General features: G+C 38.5%; 1 protein-coding gene across 5 annotated transcripts in view; it reads left to right on the forward strand.

Annotated features, from left to right (window-relative positions):
- Positions 1-8,903: 8,903 nt before the first annotated feature.
- The window catches only part of adgrl2b.1 (adhesion G protein-coupled receptor L2b, tandem duplicate 1), a 143,353-nt gene continuing 137,966 nt past the window's right edge, over positions 8,904-14,290 (forward strand). For all 5 annotated transcript variants that reach the window (XM_079614083.1, XM_079614081.1, XM_079614082.1 and 2 more), the window contains exon 1: positions 8,904-9,491. The gene's annotated coding sequence lies outside the window, so the exon portion shown is untranslated. The remainder of the gene's footprint in view (positions 9,492-14,290) is intronic.

Genomic DNA, 14,290 nt, shown 5'->3' on the forward strand with positions numbered 1-14,290 from the left:
GCAGCACAGAATACTTGTAGAGTGTCTTTTTAAGCCATATATTTCTTCCTTTGACAAGTCCCCCAACTTCCTTTTTGCCCTTCAAACCAAAACACATTCTATTTGGCAAATCGTACTTAATCCTGTTGGTTGCATTCTAAATCAGGACAAAGAAAGAACATTAAAGTAAGGTTTGGCTGGGTAACAATCAAGCTTTTGTTCCAACAGTTGGGAGCACAGCGATGAGGAGTAGTCCCGGGGTGGCAGCTACAACGCGAGGAACGGATACTGAGCTTAAAGATCCCAGTGTCCTGAGCATTTTCCTCGGTGTACAGGTTTTCCAGGCCTCAGTCTCTGTCTGGCATCTTACCCTCAGCACATCCTGTGGGAGAAGAAGCCTGGTTTGAAGCAGAGGCTCTGCGGCCACATCAAACAATGGCTTTTTGTTGTAAACAAAGACAGGGCAGGCTGCCTGGGGCCTCCATCTCTCTCTTTCTGTCTTTCTCTTTTACTCCACACACCAGTCATTCCCCTTTTGCTCTCTTTTTCTCTGCATAGCTTCTAGCCCTCTGGATTGTGTCCAGTCTGCTTCCCCATATGCCACCAGTCCCAACAGTCTGTCTTACAAAGTCACTCTGGCTTTCCCTTTTATTTGTATGCATAAGCCCACAAACTTGTCAAACAAAGAGAAGTGTGTGGAGGTGGAGGAAATCAGGAGAGAATGTAGCAAATGCATCAAATCACTAAAACAAAACAAATCACATTTACTAAACATTAAAGGGAGACTGAGGCCAGTTTTATAGATTTTTTTTATATATATAATATATTTTTTTTTAAAGTACATTTCTTTATAGGCACACACTTTAACATCTTGGCTACAAAACCGCTAGTGAACATTTTCACCTGTCACACGAACCACACAGAGACAGGATGACAATGAACCTAATTGCCAGGCCTGGCGAGGATTCAACTCTGTGGCTTCTTGTAAGTATTCCAGATTACGCTGGTCAGTGATTAGCTGAAAGGAATGACAGGAGCACTCTTTCACATCATGTCCAAATGTCTTGCGCAGTGCTTAACCAGAGCACTCAAATTTGGAAAGAGACAAATAGATAGATAGAAATTATGATTATTTGGCAATACCTTATGGCCTGACAAAGAACACATTACGCATGTAACAATGTGCTCTATACACAAACAACACCACACATAGAACAGAGCAAACTTAGGGCAATAATTACACAGCGAATGGAAATCAATCAAACAATGAGTAACTATGACAACGAATTAGAACATACTTAGAAACCAACACAACTGAAAGGAAACACAGAAAACAATGTGAGTAAAACTAAGGGGCTGTTTACACGACACCGTTTTCAACTAAAAACATAGAACTTTTCATGCGTTTTGGCCGTTCGTTTACACCACAACAGCGTTTTGGGTGCCTGAAAACACAAACTTATGAAAACGGATTTAAAAAAATTTGGTCTCCGTGTAAACAACAAAAACAGTCGTTGTCGCAGATCAGTGTAAATGGAGATCGTTTTAACAATGGTGTCGTCTGTACGTAGAAAACTCAAAGGAAATCACTACCCTAAAACCAAAACTTCACTTGACAAACTCCAGATGCCTAAACAGAACCACAAATGAAGAGGGAGTAGCAGGACCGGCGAAAGAAGAGACCATGGGGGAGCAGATGGTGGCATAGATAACAGAGGAGCCGGCGGTGGACGAGAGTCCAGAGCGACCTAGAAGATGGTGACCCATGACAGAACCAATGCAGGGAGGAGCCAGAGTGGAGTCATGAGATTGAACTTCAGGAGAGGTGGAGAACCAGGGGGAGAGACCGGGCGACATCGGGGGACCAGGAGGCCAAGGCAGAGCTGCGGTGATGAGCAGCCGAGGTGGAGGCAGGGTGCCGGAGGACTGAGGCGGAGCCAGTGGGAGGGAGCCCTGGAGGAGCTGAAGGGGTGAGGCACAGGCGAATGCCCGGGTGTCTGTTGTAGAGGTAGAGTAACGACTGACCAAGGTGGAGCTGGAGGGATGATGTCCCAGGTGAAGCTGAGGGACGAGGAGCCGAAGTGGAGCTTACTGGTCAGCGGGCAGAGGTGGAGTATTGGGCTCGGAAGCCCAAGACGGAAAAAACAAGAATTGGCTAATACCGGTTATCTTAAGCCCAAAGTTTACTTCGGTCATCCGTAATTTTCCTCATCAGAAGGGTCCGAGGGCGTCCACACACCCCATCCGCGTGCAGCCGAATTTTTGAGACTGTGAGGACGGTGCGCATACAACAGCGCATGTGCAAGTGACTTGAGCGCTTGAAAACAAAATCCTCTACATAGTGTGCATGTGCCAAAGTAGCACACCTGTACATACAAATTTGTCTATTTTTGTTTATTTATATATTATATATACAAATGTCTCTCATTTATATATCTTTATTTTATATTTTGCTATCTGTGTACTTATGTTGTCTCTGTGTATTGGAAGCTTCTTCTGTCACTAAAAACAAATTCCTTTTGTGTGCAAACATACTTGGCAATATGGCTCTTTCTGATTTCACATTTTTAACTCATAATAATGGTATGTCTTGTCTGGTCAACCGCATCTTATTTTCTTGATCAGGTTAACCTCAAATTTGATATATTTTAAGTTCAAGCCTCTTCTCCATTTGAGAATACCATCTCAACAGCCTTTTACGAGCACAATTCATTTATAGCACACCTTAAGCTTAGCTTTTAAAAAATCACAGTGGACGCTACAGTCTCCGGGCGCATGGTGTCCTAGACACCAATATTTGAATGGTTTTGAAAAGATGAATCACTGTCTGGTTAACTGAGATTTTGATGTAAAGGTTTAGGATCATGATTTTTTAGCATAACTGTTTTCAGCCTCTCATAGACGTATGAGCAGGCGGGTGAAAGATAGAGTCGACTTCAGCAGCAAAGAATGCGCTTTAAAAAGTGGGTCATGAACGACAGTGGGTGGAGTGCATGGCATGTGCTTTGTGTCCCACTAAAAGGCACAGAAATGCGTTTCATCGCAAAGTTTTGATGAAGAGTCATCTGCACAACATTGAATGTGTTTTATTTTATCCCAACTAACCAATGAATGACTCATTTACCACCGACATATTTTGCCACAGTTCTCCAGTGCTCTCTTATTAGCGGCAAAACGCTTTCTGAAAAGTTTTCAGTTCTTTGTGAGGTTTTCCCAACATAGAGAACAATGTCTAAAAGGGAAACACATGTCTAGAGAGAGTACAAAGCCGAGTGCATGTGAATGGAAAATGTTAAATATTTTCCTGCTGAAAGTCTTCTTTAGATGTCAAGTCAAGTCATCTTCATTTATATAGCGCTTTTAACAATGTAGATTGTTTCAAAGCTGCTTTACAGTAATAAACGGATAATTTAAGGTAACAGAAATTGTTTTGTCTTTATAGCGGTTCTTGAATAAAGATATATTTCCAGCTAAAGTTAGTTTTGATTGATTCACTTCCGTCGCAAAGATCATTAGTTATTAAATTAGAGGCCGCTAAGACGACATCGTTCTCTCTACACAGACTTTAAACGCGAACCTGTGAGAAACGCTGATGACGCTCACGTGCGCATTAAGAATTAATTCTATAGTTATGCGCATGTGAACATATGTGCGCAGGTTTGTAATTCCCTACAAAACAATCCTTAAACTACTGTCTAAGCTTAACATTTTGATACAGAATTGTATCACTTCGGGGTAGATACGCAAAACCGAAATTATCCCGACAACTCTTTATCTGTAGAGTGGCACTTCAGCACTGCGTTGTCATCGGCTCCAGGCGAAGGTCCTTCGTCAGATCTGGATACGGCCTGTAATTGACTAATTTTGTATGATCAAGTTGCGTTTTTTTAACAAGCGGTTTAATCATAGCCAGCTTAAAGGCCAAAAAAAATGCCACAGAGCCAAAAATAGTTGCAGTATACAATGCCAAGGTTAGAAAGTAGATTATGAAACAAGCTAGAGCAGAGAAGTACAAAGTTACAAAAAATAAATCTTAAGTGCAAGTGAATTGGTTACCAGTCAAGTGATTAAGTGTTGGCAGAAAATGTGTCTTCAGCTACTTCTTGAAAGTGTTGTTGGTCTTCTTGAAAGTATTCCCTGACCGGATTGAGGACCAGACGTGCTGCCGGATTGTGGATCTTCTGCAGAGGCCTGTTCATGCTGGCTGGAAGGCCTGCCAGTAGAGTATTGCAGTAGTTGAGTCTTGAAATGACAAGAGCTTGGACAAGGAGTTGCGAGGCGTACTCTATTCTTGTTCTTGGAGATCTATCTACATGCAGAGTTCAGATCCAACACCTGTCTGTAATTATCAAGTGCTCCTGAAGATCTTCATTAGCTGGTTTGATCAGGGATGGAGCTGAACTTTACAGGAAGGTAGATCTCCAGGAACAAGATTGGGCACCTCTGACCTAATGTGGGTGGAAAAGCACTTAGTCATCAAACACTGCCTCCAGGTTCCTTGCTGTCCTTGTTGTAGATCCCAGTTTTATAGATCCCAGTTGAACAGTGAGTTTGAGTTTGACTGATGGGTTTGCAGGGATTACAAGAGCTCCGTCTTTTTTTGGCTGAGCTGTAGATGAGGCTCCTTCATCCAAGCCGAGATGTCTGGAAAGCAAGCAGAGATAAAAGCTGAGACATTAGCTGCGTTTCTACCAACGGGCCAGAAGCTCTGCAGCGCTTCACTAAAACACGTAACACGCCTCTCTGAAACAACGTCACACAATCCCATCGTTTCACCAACAAGTGCAAGATTGATCAGAAAACGAATCAGAAATAAATCACAGGAAACTAGCGAGATCGCAAAACGAACACGATAAAAGCGGCAGTTTGTTGACATTTTTGTTTACATAAAGATTTCAAACCCGAGCATTGATGTTTTCCACTTATAAGTGATACATTGACTATTTATTTATGCCACATTAGTCACACAGAAATAAAGTGGTATTTACAGTTATTTCACAAAAGACAGAGGACACACATACTTATTCAGTCGTGTCTGTTTCTGTTTATTTGTACTCACAGAACAGTATGTTTATGTCACGTTTAGAAATAACGATAATTTCTACAAATTGTCCACCAATAAAACGACCTGAGGAGCTTTAGCACTCTCCCAATACAGTTATTTTTTCAGTCAGAGAAACAGAGGAAGCTCTCGAATTTTATGACATATGTGGAGCTAAATCTGGATAACAGACAGTCCGGTAAAAAGAGAAGAGTCAAGACAAGACGTACTGACAGATAAAATAAAAACATGATTGTGATAGACAATATGATTTGTCTTGATTTCTTCAAGCGGTCATATTTACCATGTTTACAATGCAGAGTCTTTAGCATCACATATAAATGTTTCTGTCTTATCAGAATCCACATCGGATCACAAACAGAAGTTATATCAAACACTCGCTGCTGTCTGAAAGTGATTTTTTTAGCTAAAATTATGTTAAAAGTCTTTAATGCTGATGTTAGCTGGTATATTGAATCATCCGGCACTGTCTTCTCCCGACTCATGACCACACCTCAAGCCCCTGTTGCTCGCTTTGGACCAAGGTATTCAACGGGCCAGAAAACCCTGAGGAAGGCCCGACGAGGCCCGATCAAGCCCCGGAAGTGACAGTGGAAACGTGACTGGCACGCACTAGCACACTCACGTTGGGCCCGACGGTGAAAACGCGGCTATTGGGATCATCTGGTTGAAATGACAGATAAAGCTGCATATCCTCTGCATAGCTGTGTTAGGAGAAGCCATGTGTCTTTACTATCATTCCCAATGTAAATGGAGAAATAAAGAGGTCCGAGCACTGAACCCTGAGGCACTCCAGTGTTATTAGCTGATGTGACTCAGACACCCCTCGTCTCCCTGAAACCTTGAAAGATCTGCCTGTGAGGTCAGACTGAACCGCACCTGTGATGACTTAGTCATGAAGCTTGGACAGGAGGATCTGCTGGGTTACAGTGTCAAAGGCAGCAGGCAGGTCCAGGAGAATGACAACAAATGATCTGGAGTTTGCTCTAACCAGCCGAAGAGATTCAGCAACAGACAGCAGGGCGGTCATTCTGTCAAAGAAAAGAAGAGAGTTGATTGAACGCAAGAGTTTTTGACAGAGAAGGAAGAAGAGAGGCTGGTCTGTAGTTTTCAACTGTTGTAGATATCAAAGAAGTCGAGCTGTACTGTATACTTTTCGGCGCAGAAGCCGTATTTAAGTAATTGTATGTAATGCAATAATAGATCTGAACACAAAGAAGAGCATTCTGTCAGTGTAGCAGATCATCGTAGCCCAATTCTGGTACAAGATATTCTCACTATAGGTAAATTGTGGTTTAATTGTCTTGAGAATTTATTTTAAAAAAATATTCACATTCATACATTAATTGTACATTCATTTATTTGATCTCTGAAAATGTCAGAGATATTTAGTTAGATTTGCTTCATTGGTTCCTGTGTTTCTTTGTTTCAGTTAAATATGATTTGTCATTCATTTCAGCTGTTCACCCCATTACCATCAGTATTTATATCACTCTGTTTCAGTTCTCAGTCTCCTCAACCCTTGCTGACAGAAAAAAATACACACATTTCACATTTTGTTGCTGATTGAGTATTTTGCATTTGAAGCTAATATATTATCAGAGCATACAGCAAAATTGAAAAGGAAAAAAACTGGTAACACTGTACAGTAGTTACATTTGTTAACACATTGTTAAACATGTACTAACAATGAAAAATACTTCTAAATTTACAAGTTAATTTCTGAGTTAATTTCAACATTTAATCGATTTTTTTAAACCAATTATTTTATAATTATATTTCAAAGTTCTATCTGTTCATATTATTTAATGGATCTGAGCAAACATGAACTAACAAAATGTAATATATATATATTTAATTGTAACTATTAAAAATGTATTGCTCATTGTTAGTTAATGTTATCTAATGAATAAACTAAGGTTAAAATATGACCTTATGTTTTTTTTTTTCAAATGAATGAAATAGTTTTATAATAAATAGTTTATAATAAATAGATATATTCATAGATCATGAAAATAATAGTTTGCATTACACAAGAAAACTATAAAAACACACTCTTGTTTGTTTGAGCTCTTGCTTAAGCATTGTTTTGCTCAAATGTGTACACCTGTTTTATTTTTGTTCTGCTATTCCTTATTATGTAAAATTATGCCAATTAATATATGAGAGTACACCACTAATCCACCTGGTGAGTCTGACCCAAATGCATAGCTTTCCCTTGTGTGCTTCCTTTCCTTTTTTAAAATATTATTAATATTGACGCCAGATCTAAGAGGTCCCATGACCCATGTTCTTGTTCTTGAGAAAGAGATGGAAATTAATCTTTTTTCTGAAACTTTTTTTTGGTTCAAATGAAAAAATATGGTGTGTTTGTAACAACTCTTAGTGGTGTGTGATCTCTTTACAGCGAAGACTTCTGCTGAACTACAGTCTTCAAACTAAAAACGGCTCTTTTTTTTTTTTTTTTTGTCTGAGCAGGACCACAATGACCAAACTCAGTCTGATATGTTTGAAAGAAGCGTCTATTGCTGCGGCACAGATCGTGCTGGTTCCTGTTGAAGCCCCAGAGGAATTACTCCAGGGAGACACTACTGACACCACCGGGAACAAATGGCTGGACAAACATTTTTTGTTGGCTGAAGTGTTGAGATGACTGCATGGGGCTCAAGTTACCACGGAGTAATGTCTGCCTAATTCACTCACTCTCCACTTCCTGCTGATCTGACTCTTCCCTAAACCTCATTCATTTTCCTCAATGTCCTCCTTTATCTAAGAGAAATGATGCAGCTCGTTTTCATGCTTCAATCCAAAGCACTGAGGGATCAAACATGATGTGCAACTGGAATGGCCAAATGGTTTGTGCATATACAACTGCTGTACTCAACTCAACTTTTATTTATAAAGCACTTTAAAACCATTAGAGTGGACCAAAGTGCTGTCCATAAAAAGCATACAAATCTAACAATATTACAAACACAAAATAACAACAAAGTCATACAACCAATAACTCACAATTGTCAGACCCAATCAAACGACAGCCTGATAAAATAAGTCATTCTTAAAGTCCTTTTTAAAAATGCTATAGCATATAGAAACACAGGTAAAACCATGGAATTACATTGTAAAATGTTACTTTCTAAAGAGCTTTTGTAAATAATATAACCCTTAAAATTACCCTAAAATACTCAAACCCTTAAAATTATTTAGCTATAACGTTCCCATTAAGTTATCAAAACGTTATTTCTGAATGTTCTCTGAACATTCAAAACAGCCAGTTAAAAAAAAAAAAAAACTTTTTTTTTCTTGGTATAAGAACGTTAAGGGAAACACATTCCATTCTATTATTCTTCAGTCATTATTGGAACGTTACTTTTGAATTTGCTCTGAACGTTCTGAACATTTAAAACATGTTACAAAACGTTTCAGGAAAAAAAGCTCAATTAACAATTTAATACATAACGGTTTTGTGCTAACGTTTTGATATAATTATTTTAAGAACGTTTGTTCATAACTTTGAGAAACTATGTTGGCATGTATGGCATCTTATGGAAGAAGAAAAAAACACCCCACAAAACTGTAACTATAGGACTATAATAGTTCTAGTGAAAATACATGAAAATAAAAAAGTTATCATTCTCATGATTGATGATTCAGTACAAATCAACAATTATAGTGTAGTCACTACAGTTGGTAAAATAATTGTAAAGCAAATACACAACTTAATAATGGTTTGTAATCACAGATGCTGTAATAGTGTAGTTGTAGCCTATAAAAGAATTGAGAAAGATATTAAACAAAAGTGTAGAATGCGCAGTGTGTGAGAGGAAGTCGTGTTTTATGCCACTAGAGCAGTGTGTTGGCAGTGTTTGAACAGTTGTTGAGAAGACAGACTTCCGTGAGGTTTATGACTCCGCTCCGTGTGAATGTGAACGCGTTCCTGCGCGTGTTTTCCGGCGCGCCTCTGCAGTGAGACACGCAACCGCGCGCTCGCGTCTCTCTGCTCCCGGACCGAGACTCACTTTACGCAGTCCGAAACCAGTGGAATCTCCTTAAGTTTAGAAAAAAACACACTTCTGCGACTGTGTGTGCGGCAGGTCCCGTCCCGGTTTGCAAACGGGGGGTTATAGGTAACCTACCGGGCCACCTCGACGACGCACAGGCGCATGGCTTTGATTTAAAGGGGGATTCATCTCGCCCTCCCCTAAACCGAGTGTTGCATGGAGCAGGACAACTGCCGGCTGCCGAGAGCGACGAAATGCGCCTTTTAAACGAGAAGTCGGGGTTCGTGTTCCTCACCAGTCCGTGTTCGTAGAGGCCTAATGGGTTTATGTGGAGCGCGCGGACCCGAGCTCTACCTGCGCGAGGAGAAGCTTTGTGCGCCGTGTAGAGGTGACTTATAAACCCTCGCGTTATCGGGCGACAGGACAGTTCCTCATCAATCTATCAATCTGTGAGTATTATTCATCTCGCATATTTCCATTGTGGGACTGAATGGCGTGGCTTTGATCATTCTCAACGACTCCATTCGGGTCTTCTGGGACAGCGAGCATCTAAACTGCAGTGTGTGTGTGTGTGTGTGTGTTTAAAACAAACCATCAGCAGAATGAAGATCTGGCTTCAGACTTTTTAAAGATTGAATCGAGCAGATAGTCATTGTTTCAGTAGTGTTGATAACACGGCAGTTCGTCTTGGAGAGAAAGGGTTTTTTTCTTTGGAAAGAACAGGATGGGGGCCAGATGTGAGACTATACATCATGCTTATCTGTCCTAGAATTATCTCTATTGGAGAAATATAGAGACCTGTGCAATAAAACTCAACATTTAAGGGCAAAACACTACGAGAGCAGTATAGTTATTTCGGTAACACTTTACAATAAGGTTCATTAGTTAACATTAGTTAACTGCATTAGTTAACATTAACAAATAATGAACTGCACTTATACAGCATTTATTCATCTTTGTTAATGTTAATTTCAACATTTACTAATACTTTATTAAAATTTTGTTAACATGAGTTATTGCACTGTGAACTAACATGAACTAACAATGAACAGCTTTATTCATATTAACTAACATTAACAAAGATTAATAAATACTGTAACAAATGTATTGTTCATGTTAGTTCATGTTAGTTAATACATTAACTAATGTTTAATAAATGAACCTTATTGTAAAGTGTTACCGTTATTTCTCCAACTATACATACCATATTATATAGTCAAAACAACTTGCATTGAATTTAGAATCTTTAGTAAAATAAAAGTAATACAGTAGTAACTTTTTATTTAATGGAGTGGCTTATAATGGTTAGTTTGGTAACACTTTACAATAAGGTTCATTAGTTTACATTAATGTATAAACTAACAATGAGTAATACATTTGTTACAGTATTTATTCATATTTGTTAATGTTAGTTAATTGCTGTTCATAGTTTGTTCATGTTAGTTCACAGTGCATTAACTAATGTTAACAAATACAACCTTTGATATTAATAGTGTATAGTACATGTTGAAATTAATACTAACTAAGGTTAAGACATGCTAAAGAAGTATTGTTCATTATTAGTTAATGTTAACTAATGTATTTAACTAATGTTATTTAATGAACCTTATTGTAAAGTGTTACCGGTAGGTTAGATATGGCTCATCCCATTGTTCACAACATGTGAATGGGTTTACTTGAGTTGGTGTGCGGCAGCTACATTTAGATAATTTCACTGCACATGTATTATTCACCGTGTTATGAGCTGCACACGTCACAAAAGCTAATGAAGAGCTGTAGTCTGTCATGTGAATAAAAAGTGCCAGTCAAATAAACAGCAACATGGTTGTCAAATTTGAATTCGGATTAGAAGCCGTTCACACTGGATTGGTTTGGACTGAGCACAGCGAAATACAGGTCTGAACGGGACACGCGAGCACCAACAATTAAAAACCACTCATGTTGTCTGAATGAAGCTTGTCCTCTAAATGAGTGCATTTTACTCTCAAATAATTCTGTAACACTTTACAATAACGTTCATTAGTTAACATTAATGCATTAACTAACATGAACTAACAATGAGCAAAACATTTATTTCTGTATTAGTTCATCTTTGTTAATGTTAGTTAATAAAAATCCAGCTGTTCATTGTTTGTTCATGTGCGTTAATGTTAACAAATACAACCTTTGATTTTAATAATGTATTAGTAAATGTTGAAATTAATATTAACATAATTAAATGCTATAGAATGCATTCTTAGTTCATGTTAACTAAGTTAACTAATATTAACTAATGAACCGTATTGTAAAGTGTTACCAGTAATTTAGTATGTGCACAACATAAAACCTACAGGTATAGTAAAAGGACAAATGAAGGCCTCCTTCATGTGAAAACCGCATATTTAGATATTAAACGCATGTATTTTGAGTCATTGTTTAGTGCTGGTTCATTTGAATTCAGAGAGTGAACTCGCTTGGACAAATGCGCAGTTGAAGGAAGTGCCATCTCTGCTCACATCAACCGCCTGTGATTCCTGCCGCTTCATTTCCAAACCTGCATTTACATAACAAAGTGTTTGAATCTCGACTGTGAAGAACTTGAGTCTCTCCACCATCCCCCTCCCCGAAGTCCAGCTCACGGCTGTGTTCAGGCAGAGCGCGGCCGTTTATACTCCAGGACATTCTCTCCGGCTCTCTTGTTCATCCAGACTGTTGTGTTCAGATCGTAAGATTCAGTTAAATTAGTTATTTTCCAATTCACCAAAAATAAATAAATAAATCCCTAGTCAGAAAGGCTTAAGACTGCGTAGAGGATCCAGATCTTGATTGTCAGAAGATTCAGGATTTTTTTACTTTTTTGTAATGTTCTTAGAATGGTTTTAATTTTTAAGAAATGTTATTTTATTGTGAGTTTGTAATGCATTAAGGAACAGCAGTTGTGCTTTGCTCTTCTGTGCATATTAAGTCTGATGGTTTACTTTATCCCCATGGCTGATTGTACCATAGTTTTCACTGGTATTGTCAAGTCAAATTTATTTGAACAACGCTTTTCTCAAAACACATTGTTTCAAAGCAGCTTTACCAAAAATGATGATGTTAATATCTTCATGCCTTAGAGCTGGGCGACGATACAAGCGATCAAGCCGTAGACCGTAGTTTCTACAGTAGAACAGTGGTAACTTTCTACCATCCATTACTGGCGTCCAAAAAGAAACACCAAAGTGTTGAAGACGGCTAAACTTCTCTTAAAGTCCCCCTGTAGTCAATAAGTTTATTCCTTAAAACTCATCTTTGATCACCAAAATTACATATTTAAAAGTTTTTTCCTTGAAAAAAAAGAATTCATGCCTTAAAATATCTTGAATGTAACTCGACACCCTTAACTTATTTAGTATACGCGGTTCTATGAATATGCAAATGAGCCCCGCCTCCTCTCACTCACTCACTTACTCACTCAGAGATCCACTGGTTGACGATCACACGTTGATCTGATTGGTCAAGGTAGTGTGTGACGTCAGAAACACCAGCGATTTCAAACCGTGTTTTTGAGACTGTCTTTGGTTCACTGCAGTTTTAAATACTCAACAATGCTGTCGACTTACGAATTTACACATGGTTCGTCTTAAAGCAGATTAAAAACACCACATAGACACATAAACAACATTAAAAACTGGATTTTCACCACAATGGGACTTCTTTATTAAAGGAAATCCTTTATTATTTGTCTAGATTCCAGTTACAATAGTTGGTGCAAACTTTGGTTAAACTATTCTAAGTGTGATTCTACAGAGATAACGGTGATCTGATGTATATAGTGATCTGATAGTGATCTGATGTAGACCGTTTTGATAACACCTGAGTGATTCCCTATCAGCACGTCAGCGTAAACGATCAGGCTATTGATTCGATCGTGATCATGATCACGCTCTGTTACACACAGTGAGTTGTGGCACATACTGAATGCAGTTTCGCACTTTACATCAGACTGATGGTGTGAAACGGTTTGCTTGCTGAAACCATGCTGTTGTCAGTCTTTAGTCTTCAACACATCCCAAGTGTGAGTCCCGGCGGCTTGTGGTCCTTCTCCGGATCCCTCTCCCACTTCTTGCCAAACTCTCCGCTCTGCCCTGTCGAATTAAAGCTGAAGAATACATGCATGTGTGTGAACATGAAGACCGCATTCAGATATATCATATTACACCCCTGGTTTCTTTTACCAGTATTTTCTGACTCCATCCACCAAAAGACTTTGTCTGTCGAAAGCAATAATGGCTCCAGAACTGGGGGCGAAAGGCAGGAGGAGGTTAGTGCTCGCAGTTTATGGAAAAAATGGTATGGATCTGTGTGTGTGTGTGTGCAATGAGGAGTGAAGCATCTGGAAAAGTTCAATAATGTTTTGTACAGTGGGAGAATTCAGTTGTTGCTCTGACTACTTCATGCATAAGGAATGTTGATTATTCTTTAACGTTTCTCATATTAAACGGCACAATGAATGGATGTCATAGATGGGTTTTATCTTTAGTATTATGAATTGACAAATGTGTGATTTCCTCACCTGCCACTTGCATATGTTTCGACATCTTTTGATTGTTTAAATGAACGATTTCCCGGAATTGGTCTTTGAATCAGTTTCAGTCCATGAAGTCGACGGATGGAGATTGATCTCTGTAGTTTGCTAATGTTCCCACAGAAAGGATCTGGATTACTCAAGTTCTTGGCAGATCTTATTTCTGCTGTCCTAGAAAGTCTTGTGTCTTTCTTGTGTTACTATTTAGACTGCAGGATGCATGTAAGCAAGCTGACGCTATCATGTGTTGTTACACAAAAATCATTTTAAAATGAGTTTTTATGGTTAGTTACTGTATAACACTGCACACACACACATGTACACACATGCACACACACACACAGTTGCACTAAACGCAGTTACTACATTTAGTAACACATTATCTAAAACTTTTCTCTAAACTAAAATTAAATTAAATCATGTGACAAATTCAGTAACATAATAGGAATAAATCCTGACCGTTGTGCATTCGTCTTGCACAGATGTATATTATGTAAATGACAAAAGATTTTTGTCAGATTTATGTTGCAATTTAATGCTCTTTTCTTAATGTACATAAATATAACAATACTTAGCCATTATGTTTAAGCAGAGTTTTAATCTATAATGTTTTCAGGTACAGAAATAAAATTTTAAAAAAATGTTAGATTATAGAGAAGATCATTCATTACATGAATTACAAATTACATTCATACATCTAAT

The sequence above is a fragment of the Phoxinus phoxinus genome (assembly GCF_949152265.1).
Source record: "Phoxinus phoxinus genome assembly, chromosome: 5".
Lineage (NCBI taxonomy): Eukaryota > Metazoa > Chordata > Actinopteri > Cypriniformes > Leuciscidae > Phoxinus > Phoxinus phoxinus.